Raw genomic sequence first — 17,617 nt, 5'->3', positions numbered from 1 at the left:
AGATGCATCTGCTGGAGGGGTGCCTGGGTGGCTCAGTCGGTTAAGCACCCAACTCTTGGTTTCAGCTCAGGTCATGATCTCACGGTCCTGAGATCAAGCCCCAGGTCAGGATCCCTGCTAAATGTGAAGTCTGGTTCAGTGTGGAGTCTGATTCAGATTTGTTCTCCCTCTTCCTTGCCCGTTCCTCCCCACTCCTATGCAAGCTTTTAGCACATGCGCCCTCTCTCTAAAATACATACATAAATAAAATCTTTTAAAAAAACAAAACAAAACAAAACAAAAAAACCCTCACGTCTGCTGGAATGAAAGACCTTGGCTTTGGAGTGTTACCATCCTGAATTCAAACCCTCTTTGCCAAACATTGGTTTTGTGACCATGGGCAAATTTGTTAGCCTCTTTGATCATCATTATTATTATTTTATTCCCTATGAGATTACTAGTACCTACTCTGAGTGGTTGTAAAGAACAAGGAAGGTATCATGCTTGCCATATAGTGATGACTATCCAACTGCTCATATACCTTTTCCCAAGGCCCCCTACTATGTCCCAGGAGTGGGTAAAACAACAACAAAGGATGACTAAAAAACAGCTCCTGTCCTCACAGACATCCCATTCTAACTGGTGCTGGAAGAGTGGGCCAATATTGATGCCCCATGTGGGGCTACAACCAGGCACTAATTTTACACACTGGCAGAGTGTAGCCTTGAAAGTTGATTTGCCTGGGCAATTCCTAGCTCTACAACCTATTACCACTAAAGTTGAGGCAAGTAAGTTAACCCCTCTGAGCTTCGGTTTTTCTCACCTATAAAATAAAGCTAATAAGGATAATAGAAGTACTTCTTTTTTTTTTTTCTTAAGATTTTATTTATTTATTGAGAGAGTATAATCTGGGGGAGGGGCAGAGGGAGAGAGAGAGAATCTCAAGCAGACTCTTCCCTGAGCATGGAGCCTGATGCAGGGCTCCATCTCATGATGCTGAGATCCTGACCTGAGCTGAAATCAAGAATCAGAGGCTTAACTGAGCCACCAAGGTGCCCCAATAGAATTACTTCTTTCATACATTTATATGCATAGTTTAAGGACTCAATGAAAGTTTTGTTATATTTACTACTCAATAGTGATTCCTCAGAAAAACAGCAGATAAACTTGAGTCATTTTTTAAAAAAAATTCTTCCAGTTATCAGAAATCCTATGCGAGCTCATAGAGAAGTTAAATGAACGTAGACAGGAATGATCTTTATTATATTTCCTCTTATTCAGACACCCAGACAATGGGTTCTCACTGAGCTCCACTGGGGGCACTGCAGTTAATATTAATAAGAAAGATGATGACCTCTTTGTAGCCTCAGAAAAAGAAAAAGTCATCAGTTTTTAATGTTCCTCTCAGGGAGCCTACCATTGCCTTCTCTAAGTGCTCAGAACATTATCTTGCTACAGATATCTCCACCCTCGTGGCAGAGTCTACATTATTATGGTATCTAATCATAACACAGTGAAATTCATATATTTTACTCTAATTAATGTCATCTTAAAGGGTGTGCTGTGATGAATATATGTAAATATCTCATGAATTTGACCATGCTTTCAGCTCTGAACTCTGACTTCCAGGAGTCAGTGCAAACTAATTGAATAACAGAAAACTCATAATTTAGCTACTGTAAAGAAACTGAAAGTGTCCTATAAACTATGCAACTAGGTCAGGATACATGATTATCTTTAGAATAAAATTTGAAATAATTCTCCAGTTTCTTTGTATCTTCTGAATATTAGATGAAGATATTAAATTGGAAGAATGGACATGTACAAGTTTGGAAATCAAAGACACATTTTAAGTGTAACTCCTTTGGTTCCCAGTGTAACACATACTTCTTAGGTCCTTGGTGGGTGCTCCATAATTGCTTGTTAACCCCAAGAAAAACACTGGAAGGTCACAAAGGAAACAGGTGGGACTCCTCTGTGCTCTTTTTTCAGTTTTGTATTGCTATGTATCCTCAGGCAATGTCCTGGATTTCTCTCTCTTAGCTGAGAGGGATAATAGTTATGTTTCCTCTCTCCCCTAAGGCCCGACCTTCATCAAGTACCATTTAGATTGCTGCAACTGTGTTCTGCCTTGTCTGGCCTCTCCAAACCTGCACATATCTGCCAGAATAGTCTCCCTATTACATGGCTTTCAGCATATTACACTCTTAAAAGGCCTCATGAATGTTCTGAAATACTCTTGCCTGGTCAATAAGATTATAACCAAAGATTATAGTAATGAAGCAAGGTGGTCATAGTTGTTGAAAGTAAGGAAAAACCCAACTTAAACGGACAAATAGGCAAGCAGACTTTACTGGCTAACTCAATTGAAAAGTCTAACCTGATCTTTGACTTCGAGTGCTCTGGACTGTCATGTTAGGAAGGTCTAGTTTCTTTTGATTTCTCATCTCTTGACCCCACCTTCCTCAATGGATCGGCTTCATTTGCAGGCAGGTTTTGCCCTGGTGACTATATAGATGGTGATTAGCTATCCTGGGCATGGTTTTGTCCAATAGAAACATGCAAGTCTCTTTTCTGATGATATCCACCAATGTCTTGAGATTCCCTCTCACTAGACAGTTTTGGTCATACGATCTTCCTGTGACCAGGGGAGTAGAACTCACTAATAGGCTTGGGGCTACATAGCGCATACCACTCTTGGAGTTCCCTCAGAAGTAGTAGAGACTGAAAGTGCTGGATGGGTAGATCCCTTAATGATGATGAGTAATTATTGCCTGAAGTAGGGCGAATGGTGGCTAGGAGACAAAACAAATGTGTATCAGGTATAACTACTGTCAATTTCATCCTTTGTACTCATTGTTAGTATAACTTTTAAACTGGAACTGTGTGGAATGTGGAGATTTAGGTGGATATAAATATCAAACAATGCAAAACATGTCACTCTCTATGAACTCTCTGTGAAAGAGGTTTAAAAATATATATTCTGAAAAGTGTGTGTGTGTGTGTGTGTGTATACATATATGTGCTACTCAGAGGAATACATATATATATGCTACTCAGAGGAAGATTGAAAAATTGCCTGAGAAGAAATTGGAAGAAACCACAGAGAATTCTCTGCCCACCTCCTCCACCACCACCACCCCCAAAAAAAAGAAAGAAAAGAAGAAAAAAAGACTGCAGTTTTGATGTGTGATATTTTAGATGTTAAATATATTATTCAAAAAGGGTAGGAAAGGGTTGGGGCGCCTGGGTGGCGCAGTCGTTAAGCATCTGCCTTCGGCTCAAGGCATGATCCCGGCGTTATGGGATCGAGCCCCACATCAGGCTCCTCCGCTATGAGCCTGCTTCTTCCTCTCCCACTCCCCCTGCTTGTGTTCCCTCTCTCGCTGGCTGTCTCTATCTCTGTTGAATGAATAAATAAAATCTTTAAAAAAAAAAGGGTAGGAAAGGGTAAAGTGGGAGTGCAAGAAGATAACTTGTTTATCAATTAGTATGTAATCTGAGAATTTTTTTTAAAAGAGTTTATTTATTTATTTGACAGAGAGAGCACAAGTAGGGGAAGTAGCAGGCAGAGGGAGAGGGAGAAGCAGACTCCCCACGGAGCAGGGACTCTATCCCCGGACTCTGCCTCATGACCTGAGCTGAAGGCAGCCGCTTAACAACTGAGCCATCCAGGCACCCCGAGAAAATATTTTTTAATGTAAGATCTAAAGATATTTTAAAAAATCTAAAGATTTAATTTTTAAAACTTGTTTGAACTTCAAAAACATAAAGTGTATGCAGGTTTTAATAGCTTAGCTAATTCTTGCCATTTCAGCCCAATAAGGCACATGCTTCCAGTTCCACACAGGAGTTGTAAGGGTGAGAAAAGAAAAGAAAAAAAGAAAACCTTATTCTAAGTTTCTAATGAGAACGAGTTCTTTCATACAAATGGAAGTGTCTGTGGATTCTCCTCTGCAGATTGGTGAGTTGGACTGCATGTATTTCCCATGTGGTTATTAGTCTCTGAATACCACCCTCCCCACATTCTTTCTCCCTAATATATTTTTGTTTGTGAAATTAATCATATCCCAAAGACAGTATTGATAATTTTAGAAGAGACTGATTTTTTAATATCCCTGCCAGGTGAAAGTTGCCATCTTCTTTAATTTCCAGTCAGCTTTCCTGTGCTCTCTGTAGAAGGCTGTCTTGCTCGTATAACCTACATGAAGTGGACAGTGCAGGGTTAGATATGAAAGTGTACCATATCCAGCAGACTCTGTTTGAAGTATTGCCTATGTATGCCTGGACAGGTTTTGAATCAAAGGAACAAAAAGCACCATAGAGGGAACACACTTTTTTCCCTGGAGCTTTGTGTTCCTGGGTATACTGCTTGGAAGTCAGACTTTTCCTCCAAAATACTGATTTCTTGATGGTGAATGAATAGGTTTTCTACAATTTGGAGAGAGTCAGTAAAAGAAAGAGACTATGGGACAGTGGAACATGGTGTAGGGTAGTCTTGCCACAGTAACCAACAAATCAGGGAGGGAGAGAAGGTGGGAAAGTGAGAGAGAGAGAAAGGGAGGGAGGTAGGGGAGAGAGAGGAGACAGAAAGAAAAATTAAGAGAAAGAAGAGAAGGCAAAATGGTTATTATCTACAGAATTAGGATGGAGATTGGCAACACCAATTAACTAAAATAAAAGAATCATATGGTATAACACATGGACAGTGCAGCCTAGAACAGAGGTTGGCAAACAATAATAGTCCATAGGCTAAATCTGACCAATCACCTGTTTTTTGTATAGCCTATGAACCAAGAAGAGTTTTACATTTCTAAATGTTTGAAAAATGTCAAAAGAAAAGTAATATTTTATGACATGTGACACATATTATCTGAAATTTCAGTGTCCGGAAACAAAGTTTTATTGGAACACAGCCATGGCCTCTTAGTACATATTGTCTATGTTTTTCATGCTACAGAGGCAGAGTTGAGTAATTGTGACAGAGACCTATGAACTGCAAAGCCTAAAATATTCACTACCTGGCCTTATTTATAAAACAAAAACAAAAACAAAAACAAATTGTCAACCTCTGGTCTAGAGGAAAGGGGTCTCATACATTTATGAGAGAGCAGAGAATAAACCTAAAGATCTGGATATACTCCATATTATACTGATAGTTTTAAAATTAACTGCTTGGTAAAATTATCTTGTTTACAAATAACTACCCATTATTTAAATAACCAGTTAAAAAAAAAATCCCTGCCAGCTTTTTTTTTTTTTTCCGTAGGAATATAAGAACTGGGGGAAGATTATGAATAGTGCTGTCTGGGTTAGAATGGACAGTACCTAATTTAGTTTGGCTTAAATATCTGTCCTTCTGGTGGAGAAAATGAAATGAACTCCCTCAAAAGGGACATTTTTCTACATTGTTTTCATCTTCTGAGCAGGAAACAGAACAGAAATGCTCTCCCTCTGTTTCTAAGTAAAATAGGTCTAATTCCCTGAGCTTTGGGCACCCATGATCTTTTATGTCAAGAATCGCAGCTTGACATGGAAAGTACTTTCGTTATGAGACTTATGAAGTATGCTACATATGAAGTATTGCATGAGCTTACAAAGTGTAGATTTTTGGACAAATTCACAGCTATTAGGATACAAGCGAGCCAATTTTAGCTTTTAATGATGAAACATTACTTAGGTTTGAAAAGAGAAGCCCCAGATGTCATGTCCATTAGCACTCTTGTTGTAGGGCCAACACGAGCTGATATTCACTGGAGTGAGGGCTTTAGCCCCCTTTTTGTTTGTTTGTTTGTTTTTGTTTAATTACATAGGAAAGTTATAGACCTATTCCTCTTTGAAGTAAAGAGAAATCTAGGCAAATAGATGTTGCATGTGTCTTTTTTCTTCAACACATACAGTTTGGTAATGGAGGATACAACAGTTTTACCCAGCTGGACATTCCCAGAGTAGATACCTTTATAAGTAGTTCCTGTTTCTTTTTTGTTTATTTTTATAGGACTATCTAATTTTAGTATATGAAGACACATGAATAGATAGCATTGAAGAACTGCTTGTTTTAGTCAGTCATTTCAGATTCTTATGGAATACTTCCTAATTACTATACTAGTCAATTAAAGCTCCTGGCCTCAAGGTTTTATACTCTGGTAGAAGGGACATGAATAAGTAACATAAAATTAGGAATCTAGAGAGAAATGTGGATGAATTTCTTTCTTGTATTTGGAGATTTGATAATGATTCATTATGCGTTATCATGTATAATTATAAGAATAGTGGAAATTCCTAGTAATATAGTATGAGAAATAATTATCGATAAACTGATTTCATACATTGTTCACCAATAAAAGGAGTCTATAAATGTGTTTCTTAGCAATTTATATTAAATTTTTAATAAACTTTGCATCCCTTAAATGCATACAGAATTTTAAACTTAAGAACACTAAACAAATACATCATAATGCTTGATATAATTCAGAAATCACAAGTAATTATTGAAAAAATAAACCTATAATAATATCAAGTCATTATATCATGGGAAGTAAAAACTTTAAACTTATAGTCATTGGGCATGTTCTCTAAAATGTGTGAATATTTGTTGCACTAGTTTAAATATGTCAATTTTTAACTTTGGGGTAAAACTACCTAAAATTAGAAATTAAAAGGAACATTATATTTTACACATAGCACTGTGACCACATGGTTACCATCAGACAAAAGGAAAGAGCTATATGGCCAGGTAAACTCCATTTAATGTACCAAATAAAACAGGATGAGTGCTGATAATTCAGTTATGATAGTATAAATCAGCATATTCTACATGACTCTAAAAAAGAAAAAAGATGTAGAATTATATATATAGGTATATAACTCATATTAAAACAAAACCAAAAACTCTCATTCTAAATCAGGTGTTAACAAACTATAGCCCAAGGACAAATCTGATCCACTTACTGTCATGTAAATAAAGTTTAATTTTAACACTCCAGGCACATTTCTTTGCATATTGTGTATGGCTGCTTTCAGGTTACAACAGCAGAGTTGAGTAGTGATAGAGATCATGGTCTGCAACACTTAAAATATTTACTATCTGGACCTTTACAGAAAAAAAAATTATTATTCCTGGTCTAAAATATCCAGGAAGCTGTCTTTATTTTCCATATTCTCTTCTATAAGAAAGGTTTAGCTCTCTGAATTCTTATTCAATATCAAAAATACTGATTTTACAATTTTGATTTCTTTTGGATTATCTGTATTTATATTAGTAACTGTTTTGGTACAGATAGAAATATTACTGAGAACTAACAAGGAAAGTAAAACCAATAAAAAATGAGCAAAGGATATAAAGAAGCAGTTCACAAATGAGGATATCATAATGTATCAAATTTGTGGAGAAATTCTCAACATTAACTATCAGAAGTTGTAAATTAAAACAAAAATGAACTGGCATTTTACATCCATCAGATAGGCAGAAGTTAGAAGGTTGATACTATCAAGTGTTGGAGAGAATACTGTCAAACAGGAAGCTTAATCTCCCATCGTTTATGCATTTGAGCAAATTCTAGATGGAGCAAACTGGCAGTACATACAAGCCTCTATGTACTTATGAATACTTATCCCAGGAGGGAAAAAAAAAAAATGTCTCTCAGAGGTCCATGACAAGAGCTGTTCACAGGCCAGTGGTGAAGTGAGACACCCAAAATCAAAACAATAGCCACAAAACACTAACCAAAAAGAGAGGGAATGAGAATCCAGTCATAACACTCTAAAACAGTGTTCATGTGAGGGACTCATTGAAGCTCTCTAGGCTAATACCAACTAGGAAATCACATAACTGTATTTTCTTAGTATCCATATTTTTTAAGGAACATTTGACTTTTGCCAAATTCCCAGTAACTTGAATTTTTATCCTGTATGTAGAGGCCAGAATTCATTACAGCCTTGACCCAACTCTGCTTTACTGTCATAAAAAGAATCCTGAAATGTAATCCTCTTGTGTCCACCCCCCCCCCACCAAAGTGAACTACATATTAATGAAAGTTCTTCTGTGATAGAAAGCACATCCAGTTTCATTGTTTACTCCCCTTTCTGATTGCCCATTTGAAACTATTTAATTTTTCCTACAATCATTTTGTGATTCTTACGAATACCCTCTCAAAAGAAAGGGGGTGTGTATTTCTTTCAGAGGCTGTGATGACTTGGAGAAAAAAAACCATTTTCTTCCTTCATTATTTATTTACAGTGAACTTTATAGGCATTTCCCAAGACATGATGATCATGGGTGATCCTCTTCTCAGTGTATCTTTCCAATTGGTTCACAAAGTAGCTGACATGCACGCACACACTCCCATTTGAATAAATACGTTCAGTTTCACATGGGAAGAGGAGTCTTTTGGTCTAAGGCAGAGATTCAGTGGTCCTATTCCCTAGTGTCAAGGGCAGTCTGCCTCCAGTAACCTTTTCACTTCCTAATGATTACTTTATATGTTGATGTTCTTTAGGAATGACCTTCCCACCAGTTGTGCGTGGTGAACTCTGCCTTTTTCACAGAGTTTGCAGCGGAACCCTCTCAAAAGTCATGACAGTTGGATTTCTTGCATACATTTCCAAAAATATTGGTTTGACACTGTTCAGAAAGAACCAAGGTCTGTATGTGGTAAATTGCAGCAGTAAAAAGACTTATAATTAGTCAAGTATACCTATCTACCAAAATTCAAAGAAGCATTCTAGAGCTTTCAGGAACAGTTTATGTTAATAGTACTAACTTTGGAAAATTAGGATGAAAATTTATTGGCTTTTTTTTTGTTTTCACTTTTATTTTTTGTTTATTTTTTTAAATTTTGGGGTACCTAAAATATTGTAAGGAATGTTATCAGTCAACTTCTATGCTTACACTCTCTGTATACCACCTTTAAGATTTGTGATTATACAGTTTTTAGGGCTTCCCTTTATGATAATGAATGATATGACAATTAATAAAGCAGGAACAAAGTGATTATCATGCAACAGCTAACAAATTGAGAAACTGTTGCATCCCATATTGTATTCCATTCTCTTGCTGTTTTATTTTAATACTGTTTCATCGGAAGTCACATCCATGCAATTGCAAATAGAACTTGCCTGCATTTCTAAGTGGTTCCAAGGGGCATTTTCTACTTTTCTGTGTCTTGCAAACTTAAACATAGGCAACAAGGTTATCATTTCATAGCTGTTGAAATGCTGCCATTCATCTTCTGTGATGTAATTTTACATAGTCAGTCTGAACCGTATCTGTGCATAACTATTTCATTGATATTCTGTCAAATGTCACAAGCTTTCAAATTCAGTACCTACACATTTATTGCATTGAAGCTGGAGATTACCTGAAAATCATCTTGTCAGGTGCTTTGTCCCATTAGTATAAAGAATATATAGAAGGTAAAGGAGGGGCCTGTGCTGTTTTTATGTGTATATTAAAAAGAGTATTCTGAAGATTAGCAGTGTTCCAAAATAATGATTGCAACATATGTCTTTTAGTAGCTCAATGTCTTGCATTTTTTGAGAAATTAATAAATGAATGAAATATATGAAAACGCTTTTCATCAGTCAGCCAAACATGGCTTAGTAATGACCTCACAGCCCTCTTTGACCTTATAGCCAAGCACTATGTAGGTGAATATAAAAAGAATATACAAAAGGAAGGAGGAGGAGGAGAAGGAGAGGAAGAAGAGGTAGAAGAAATTGTTGTTGCAGTTGTTTCTGACAATGTATCATAATTCTTAGGAACACAGACTTTGGAGTCAGATCAGAGTTTTGAATCTTGAATATGCCACTTTCTTGTTATGTGGCCTGATTAAAATGAACGAACAAGCACCTTGTATTGAATTCTTATTTTGTGCTAGGAACTAAGAGATTTACCCGCATAAGCTTATTTAATCATTATAACAACTCTATGTGATATGTGTTTTTAGTATTACTATTGTTATCACCCTCATTTTGTAAATGAGGAAATAAGGCAGAGATTATAGAAGTTGCTCAGCTAATAAGTAGCAAAATTGGAACTGTATCTGGTCCTCACTCCTAATCCCAGTGTTGAAGCACTGACTTTTTGTTACAGTGCTACTTCTTAAGTAATCGAACTTCTCTACTTCACAAACACAGAAAAAGAGATTATTATACCTACCCCTATTGGCTTGATGTGAGAATTACATTAGATAAATTGCAAGAAACAAAGTGTCCCCACAACTTCTGAGGACTGGATTCATTCTGATCAACAATCCACATTTCCTGTATTCTTGCCATCATTGCTAACTCAGAGTCTCTCACCCTTCTACAAAGTCAACCCTCCTCCATTGGTATTTATGGGATTCTTCAGTTATGCTTCATATGACTTCATGAATCTTCCCATTCAGGTATACCTACACCCTCTTTCTTCCTCTTTGTTCTACAATTTCCTAATCAGCGACCTATATTAATGGAAATCCTTGAGGAAAACCCCAAGAGTACCGCTGACGGCATCATCATGAGCATGCCACCAATTTTGCCAAGTGCCTTGTCTCTAGACCTAATCCTGCAGCCACAAGTCCTCTAGGAAATAGGAGTCCCTTCAAGCACTGTCAGCATCTCTACCATAGCTTGGCCTCCAACATGATGCTTCAGGTTTAGGGCAGCCTAATAGCGTTATCAGAAAGTCTTATCAAAACTGCCTCTTGAGATTTTTCTCCCTAACCCATTTTCTAACCCATTTAAGCCACATTGCTGGTGCTTAAAACCAATTCACGAATGGGCAAGATGAAGATGTTCTTCCTTTCCCTTCAGTGGTTTCCTAGGATCTCCAGAGGACGTACATATGCACAGACCTTCTCACTTAGCACTGAGGCAAGAAACCAAGAACTGTAGGCAAATCAACACATGCAAATAGATTCTACAGATCCTTGAGGTACCAAATAGTCATCAGACTTATTCAGATAAATGTAAATTATTTTTAAGTTCAGCCAGACCAGATACACGCAAATACTTATGGTAAACATATTAAACATTCATTTTATCTATTACCCTTAACCTAGAAAATAGATACTTTAAAGTTAGCTTTCCAACCATATATAAAGTCATTCATTTGGCAGTTTTCTTGTTTAAAACATAACCTACAAAGTTTACAGAAGAAATAGAGGATAAGCCACAATCTCTGCAATCCAGAAGTTTATAATCTCTTTGAATAAAGGAGGCACACATACTAGAAACACTAAAGTAGTTAAGTAAATAAATGTGCAAATGTTAATATTCATTCGTAAATTCAGTCACTGAATATGGGTGTTTTCCAGGTACCAGCACTGTATTAAGAATAAGAAGTACTATGATGGATAAAATGGGTGTACTCTCAGGCTCTTATGGGGCCTATATTATAATGGGAGAAATTAAAAAAAAAATACACAGCAAGATAAAGAAAGATTGTGGAAACTATTATGCAGGAAATAAGAGTACAGGTTAGGAAAGCAGGATTTCAGAGAAGGAGGTTGTGTTACTTTTCTAGGGCTGCCATAACAAAATTACCACAGACTTGGTGGTTTAAACAACAGAAATTTATTTCCTGCAGTTCTGGAGGGTAGAAATCCAGAATCAAGGTATTCTCAGGGTTGATCCTTCTAAAGCCTCTCTCCTTGAATTGTAGATGGGTGCCCTCTTCTAGTGTCTTCGCACAGTCTTTCTTGTTTGTGTGTTTGTGTCCCATTTTCCTCTTCTTATAAGGACACCAGTTATATTGGATTAGGGCTCATCCTAATAACCTCATTCTATTTCATTTACCTCTTTAAATATAGCCAAAATCTATGTAAAAAAAAAAAAAGTCACATTCTGAGGTACTAGAAAAAGTCACATGCTGAGGTATTCAGATAAATTTGGGGGTGGGGGATACGATTCAGCCCAAAATAAACATCATCAGTATTATGTCTTGCAGGGTTCCCTAGCACTGGTCCAAGAGTAGTTGGTCCAGAATCATCTGAGAAAAAGAAAAAAAAAAACTAAAGCAATCTGTACCTTACTCCTAAAGAGGTTGGAGCACAAAAAAGTGATATTATTAAGCTTTCCAGATGTTTTTGATGTGGATTCAGGTTTGGGAACTCCTAGTAGAGTAGTCAAGAATAGCTGGAAAGACTTATACATAGTCAGTCTTGAGTTAAACACTGAAGGGTGGAGTACATTTGGATAGATTCAGTTCTCAAACTTTTTGGTCTTACAACCACTTGGAAGATGGCTAAGAGCTTATATTTTCTCTTAATTTTTTTCTATCAATATTTGTCTTACTAGAGTCTAAAATTAAGACATTTAAAAAATAATATATAAAAATAATAAACTAGTATATGTTGAAATAAGTAACATTTTTTATTACCATTTTCTACAACAAAAAATTAGCAAAATATGTCACTGTTTGACATTTTTGCAATTCTTTTAATATGCGGCTCAATATAAGATACCTGGATTCTCATATCGGCTTCTATATTCAATCTGTTGTGATATCATATGTCATGTGGCCTCTAGAAAACTTCACAGTACATTTATGAGAGAATGAGAATGAAAAAGGATGATAATGTCTTAATAACATAATTAACACAGTTTTGATCTCACAGACCCCTGAATGGCTCGTGGGTATTTCCCGCAGCCGTTGGAGCACATTTTGTAAATCACTAATGTGGATTAGAAGTGAATATTTTGTGCTTTTGTTAGTTGAACTGTGTGAGACAATTCTTCGTAACAGAATGGCTATGACCTATTTAAGGATAACATGGTTATCTTGGCTAGAATATAGTGGAGAGTTTTCTTCCCTTGGACCAGATTGTTCCCCTTGTGCCAGATTGTTGCTCTTGAACATGATTCTCTGCTCATAAATGGAATTGTCCCTGTTTTGGAGGGGCTTGTGTTTGTCTTCCTCATTTAGCTGCTTTTTGTTGTTTTCTTTCTCATTATTAATTTTGGCATGCAACATAGCCTAATGATTAAGAACAGGGACCGGCAAACTCTTTCTGTAAAGGACCAGATCGTCAGCAGTTTAGGCTTTGCAGTCAATGTGGTCTCTGTGGTAACTACTCAATGCTGCTATGGTAGCATGAAAGCAGCCACAGAAAAATCTAAACAAAGGAGTGTGGCTTTGTTCCAATAAAACTTTAGTTATGGACACAGAAATTTGAATTTCATATAATTTCAAGTGTCATGAAATGATATATATATTTTCCAATTTAAAATGTAAAAACTGTACTTAACACTGGCGATACGAAGTAGGCAGTGGGCCAGAATTGGCTCTTGGGGCTATTATGGTTTTCCTCACAGTTAGGAATGAGTGCACTTTCAACACAGCCCCTCTAAAGCTTCTCTTTCCCCCTTTGCGAAATGGTGATAATGATAACTTCTTAATGAAGTGTCCTTAGTTTAATATGCACAAAGGATTAATCATAATGCCTGGACCATGCTAGTTTTGTTTTTATCAACTGGTGTAACAACATTCTAAATTAATGATTTTGAGCTGAGTCTTACCATGAGCTTACTTTTTGAAATTGTAGTGAAAGATGATACAGTTTGTAACAGGAGAAAGACCTAAACTAGTTGTGTGTAAATTTGGGCAAGACATTTTTCTCTCTAGATCTCATTTTCCTCACCTTTAAAATGAAATTGGTGGGAGACCAGTCTGTTCTAAAATTCTAAAGGCTCTGAACCCAGAAATGCTAATTGGCTTACTTGTATCCTCATTTTCCCATCAAAAATGAGAGTAAAACAATATGGCTATTCCTTCGGGAAATATATGAATTTTTTAATTTCCCCTAGAGAAAGAAAATTCAGCACTTCAGGTCATTTTAATTAACTGATAAATACAAGGCCCCAAGAGACCATGGATACTTGGTGACTCTTAAATTTTTAGTTGTTTACCTATGCTGGTTACAACTTTCAGTTGTCTAAATTGACTTTCATGTTTGGCTGAATAGAACATATTGTATATTTTATTTTATTTATTTATTTAATCTTATTTTATTTATTTTCTCTCAGCATAAAATAATTCAGTCTGAGTTGAAATAGAATTCTGGAACAAAGAACTTCCCCTTGTGTTATTTAAGTATCTTTAATAGGAACAGAGACCCAATCTTAAATGAGAATTTATTGTGTGGGTGTACTTGGAGGATTCCTATAACTCAAAAGCTTAGACTTCCTGAGGATCTAGTTCATCACAGCTTGATTTTGGCATAGTGTTTGATGAATTTTTCTCTCACAACCAACCAGTACCTGTATATTATTTAGATCAAATCTTAAAAAAGTCATTTGTACTGGTTCAGACACTATTAGGTAGAGAACTTTACACAAGGCCATACCATGGGGCACCAGTTCAGTCCTTATTTGGTACGTGTAATATGCAAGGTTCTCCATTAGGCACTGGAAATGTAACATTGGACAAAGCAGTAAGACCCTGCTCTATGAAGAGAGGAGAAGGAAAAAATGAAAAAGTGGTAAGTAGTAGAGAGAAAATGGTTTAGACTTTTTTAGATAGGTTGGTCAGTGCAGATCTCTAGGGGAAGAAAAATCTGAACCAAGAACGGCAGGATATGAAAGATAGCCCATCATGCAAGATGATGATGATGATGGTAATAAACATGATGATAGAAGCAGACATACGTGTTGCTGCCCTGTGTAGGCATTGCTCTAAATGCATTGCATATATCTACTCACTTAATCCTTAAAGTCACCTTGTGAGGTAGGTAGTATTATTAGTCAGTTTTATAAGATAGGAATCTGAAACCCATAGAGATTAAGTAATTTGCTCAAGGTCAGAGCTTGTAAATTTCAAAAGCAGAAGTTGAGCCCAAATCTTAGCCTTTAATCAAAACACCACAATATCCCTGAGAAAAGAGCATTACAATCAGAAAGAACAGGTAAATGTAAGGTCTGTTTTCTTGAGGCAGTCTTGCTGGGGCACAGGTAATGGCCTGATTATTGTTTCCTTGAGCTAGAGATTGTTGGTGAGGGAGTTTCATTAAGAAGAGGAAGCTGGTTGGACTGTCTTCATAACCAGTATGTCAGTCTCTGTCAGGCCACTCAATCAATAAACTTTTACAAGTTAAAAAAAAGAAAAGATAAAAATTAGGGGCTGATATACGAGCACGTTGAAAAATGATGTGTTAAGGCAAACTATTATTTTCAGTTATCTTCAGAAAAACTGATTACACCATTTTTGTTCAAACAGATTTGGCCATTTGAATTCAGACTTAGATATGATGATATCTTCTGTTGGCTTATTTATTTTAGTATGTTGTTATCTTTACTATGCTGTTACTCATTGTACTGTACTTGCTTCTGGAATGTGGTATTCTTTTCCTGCCTCTAGTTTATATTATAGGTAACTAAACCACAGAGGTTCTATTAACCAAACCAACATAAGAACCAAAGATTCCTAGAATCTCTGTGTTGGAGATGTTTGAATCATTGCACTGTCAGAACAATTGCATGACTTCTTTTTGAGATGTCTTGAGTCTTACTGGAAGGCAAAGCAGGAATTCCATTCTTCTGTGGCCATAGATGCACACCAGTTTAATAAGAACACCAAACATATATTAAATAAAAAAGACATACAATGAAAGAGTGGACAGTTAATTGATTTAAATAACTATTTTGAAAACAGCAGCTAACGATGAAAATAATAAAACGAAATATTTAATTTCTCAGTTTTTTCCCCCAACTGGTTATAAACCATCTATTAACCATGGGAGTTCTTCCACTGAAAAATCAGTGTTATTTTTATTATTTATTTTTATTTTTATATTTTTAAAGATTTTACTTATTTATTTGACACAGAGAGAGAGAGACACAGTGAGAAGGTGTAACACAAGCAAGGGGAGCGTGAGAGGGAGAAGCAGGCTACCCACTGAGCAGGGAGCCCGGCGCCGGGCTCGATCTCAGGACTCTTCGATCATGACCTGAGCCAAAGGCAGACACTTAATGACTGAGCCACCCAGGTGCCCCTCAGTCTTATTTTTATATACAGGATTGAATTTTAATTTATTGGCAGAGAAATTTCACCTTTTTAACTCAGATTAGTTCATTATATGACATGACATAGGAGAGAATAATTTAAATAACTTGTTGCTTTCCTGTATTTCACCTTTCTAATATATATATATATATGTATACCTCATGCATTCATCTCAGTATTTGTAGAGCAAAACAAGGTATGAGGCATTCTATGAGGCATATGAGTCATTGAAACTTCAGAATGTGCTGTAATGCAGCACATATAGGGCTCATACATAAACAACTGTAATGCAATGATAATAATGGCATTGATGATACTAACATATGGTGCACTTATGGTGTGCTAGATATCATGTGACATTTATTATACGTACTCTCTAATCCTCAGAATATGGTTTTAAGGTAGTTATTAGTTCTGAAGAAGTTGAAGCTCCAAGAGGGTAAGTAGCTTGCTCACAGAGCTAATAGGTAACAAAATCAGGATTTGAACATGTTTGTCAGACTCTGAAGAAAAAGCCTATTCTGTTATGATGCCATTTCCCTGTGTGTTCTACAGGATGTTATTAAAAATGGTGAATGAAATGTTCAGGAGGTCAAATCAATTTGGGAATATTGGGTTAAACTGTTTTAAGCAGGTTTATTAATTGAAGGGCTTTTTAGAGCCTTTAATACGCTAGTATACAAAGTAGAGCTCCAAGAAAATGACATAGTATAAATGTTGGCCATGAATATTTAATTGCCGAACCCCAAATCCATCCCCAATACACACATAGAGTGTGGTATAAGAGTATCAGTCCTTGAATACACTTTTGACAGGCCTGCTCCACCCATTATTCTAATTTTTTAAAAGGAGAGAAGAGACATAAGAAACATTAGATGAAATATAGTGGATAAATGACCTTAGAGACAAAAGTAAATTCTAAATTTTCAACTCTCCACTGAGAAAATACAGAAATTTAAGAGTGAAAATGAAAGTATGGAACTATGAAGAAAGTCTAGGAATAGACATGAAGAAAGCAGTGTAGTAACAGAAGAACAGAGATGTGGAGACCATCTCAGCTGGGAGATCAAGCTGAGCACCTCATCAGCTGGAGAAGTCAAAGAGTAGAGAGAAAAAAGAGAAGAGTTGATAGCATTGGGGAATAGATGTACATTGAACTGTTGTAGGAGTAGCAAGGATGACTCTGAAAGGAAAAATGCCATCAAATCTGTTGATTAAAGAAACTTCAGTAAACTTTCAGATAATGTTTTGTTGTTGTTATTGTTATTGTTATTTTTTAAGTTGTGAGGGCTGAAGTCCTCTTTGGTAGGATTAAGAAAAGAGAAGGTAGAAAAGAGAAGAATTTACCCCCCTTATATTGGAAGATAGCTTAGTAAGCAATAGCAATGTTAGGAGCAACTGTATTAAAAAAAAAAAAAAAAAGAAGAAGAAGAAGAGGAGGAGAAGGGGGAGGGGGAGGGGAGGGGGAGGAAAGGGGAGGAGGAAGAGGAAGAAGAAGAAGAAAGAAGAGGAAGAGGAAGAGAAAGAAGAAGAAGAAGAAGAAGAAGAAGAAAAGAAGAAGAAGAAGAAGAAGAAGAAGAAGAAGGGGAAGAAGGAGAAGGAGAAGGAGAAGAAGAAGAAGAAGAAGAAGAAGAAGAAGAAGAAGAAGAAGAAGAA

This window comes from Ursus maritimus, unplaced genomic scaffold, assembly GCF_017311325.1.
Source record: "Ursus maritimus isolate PB19 unplaced genomic scaffold, ASM1731132v1 scaffold_15, whole genome shotgun sequence".
NCBI classification, from domain to species: Eukaryota; Metazoa; Chordata; class Mammalia; order Carnivora; family Ursidae; genus Ursus; species Ursus maritimus.
This window is presented reverse-complemented; position numbering follows the sequence as displayed.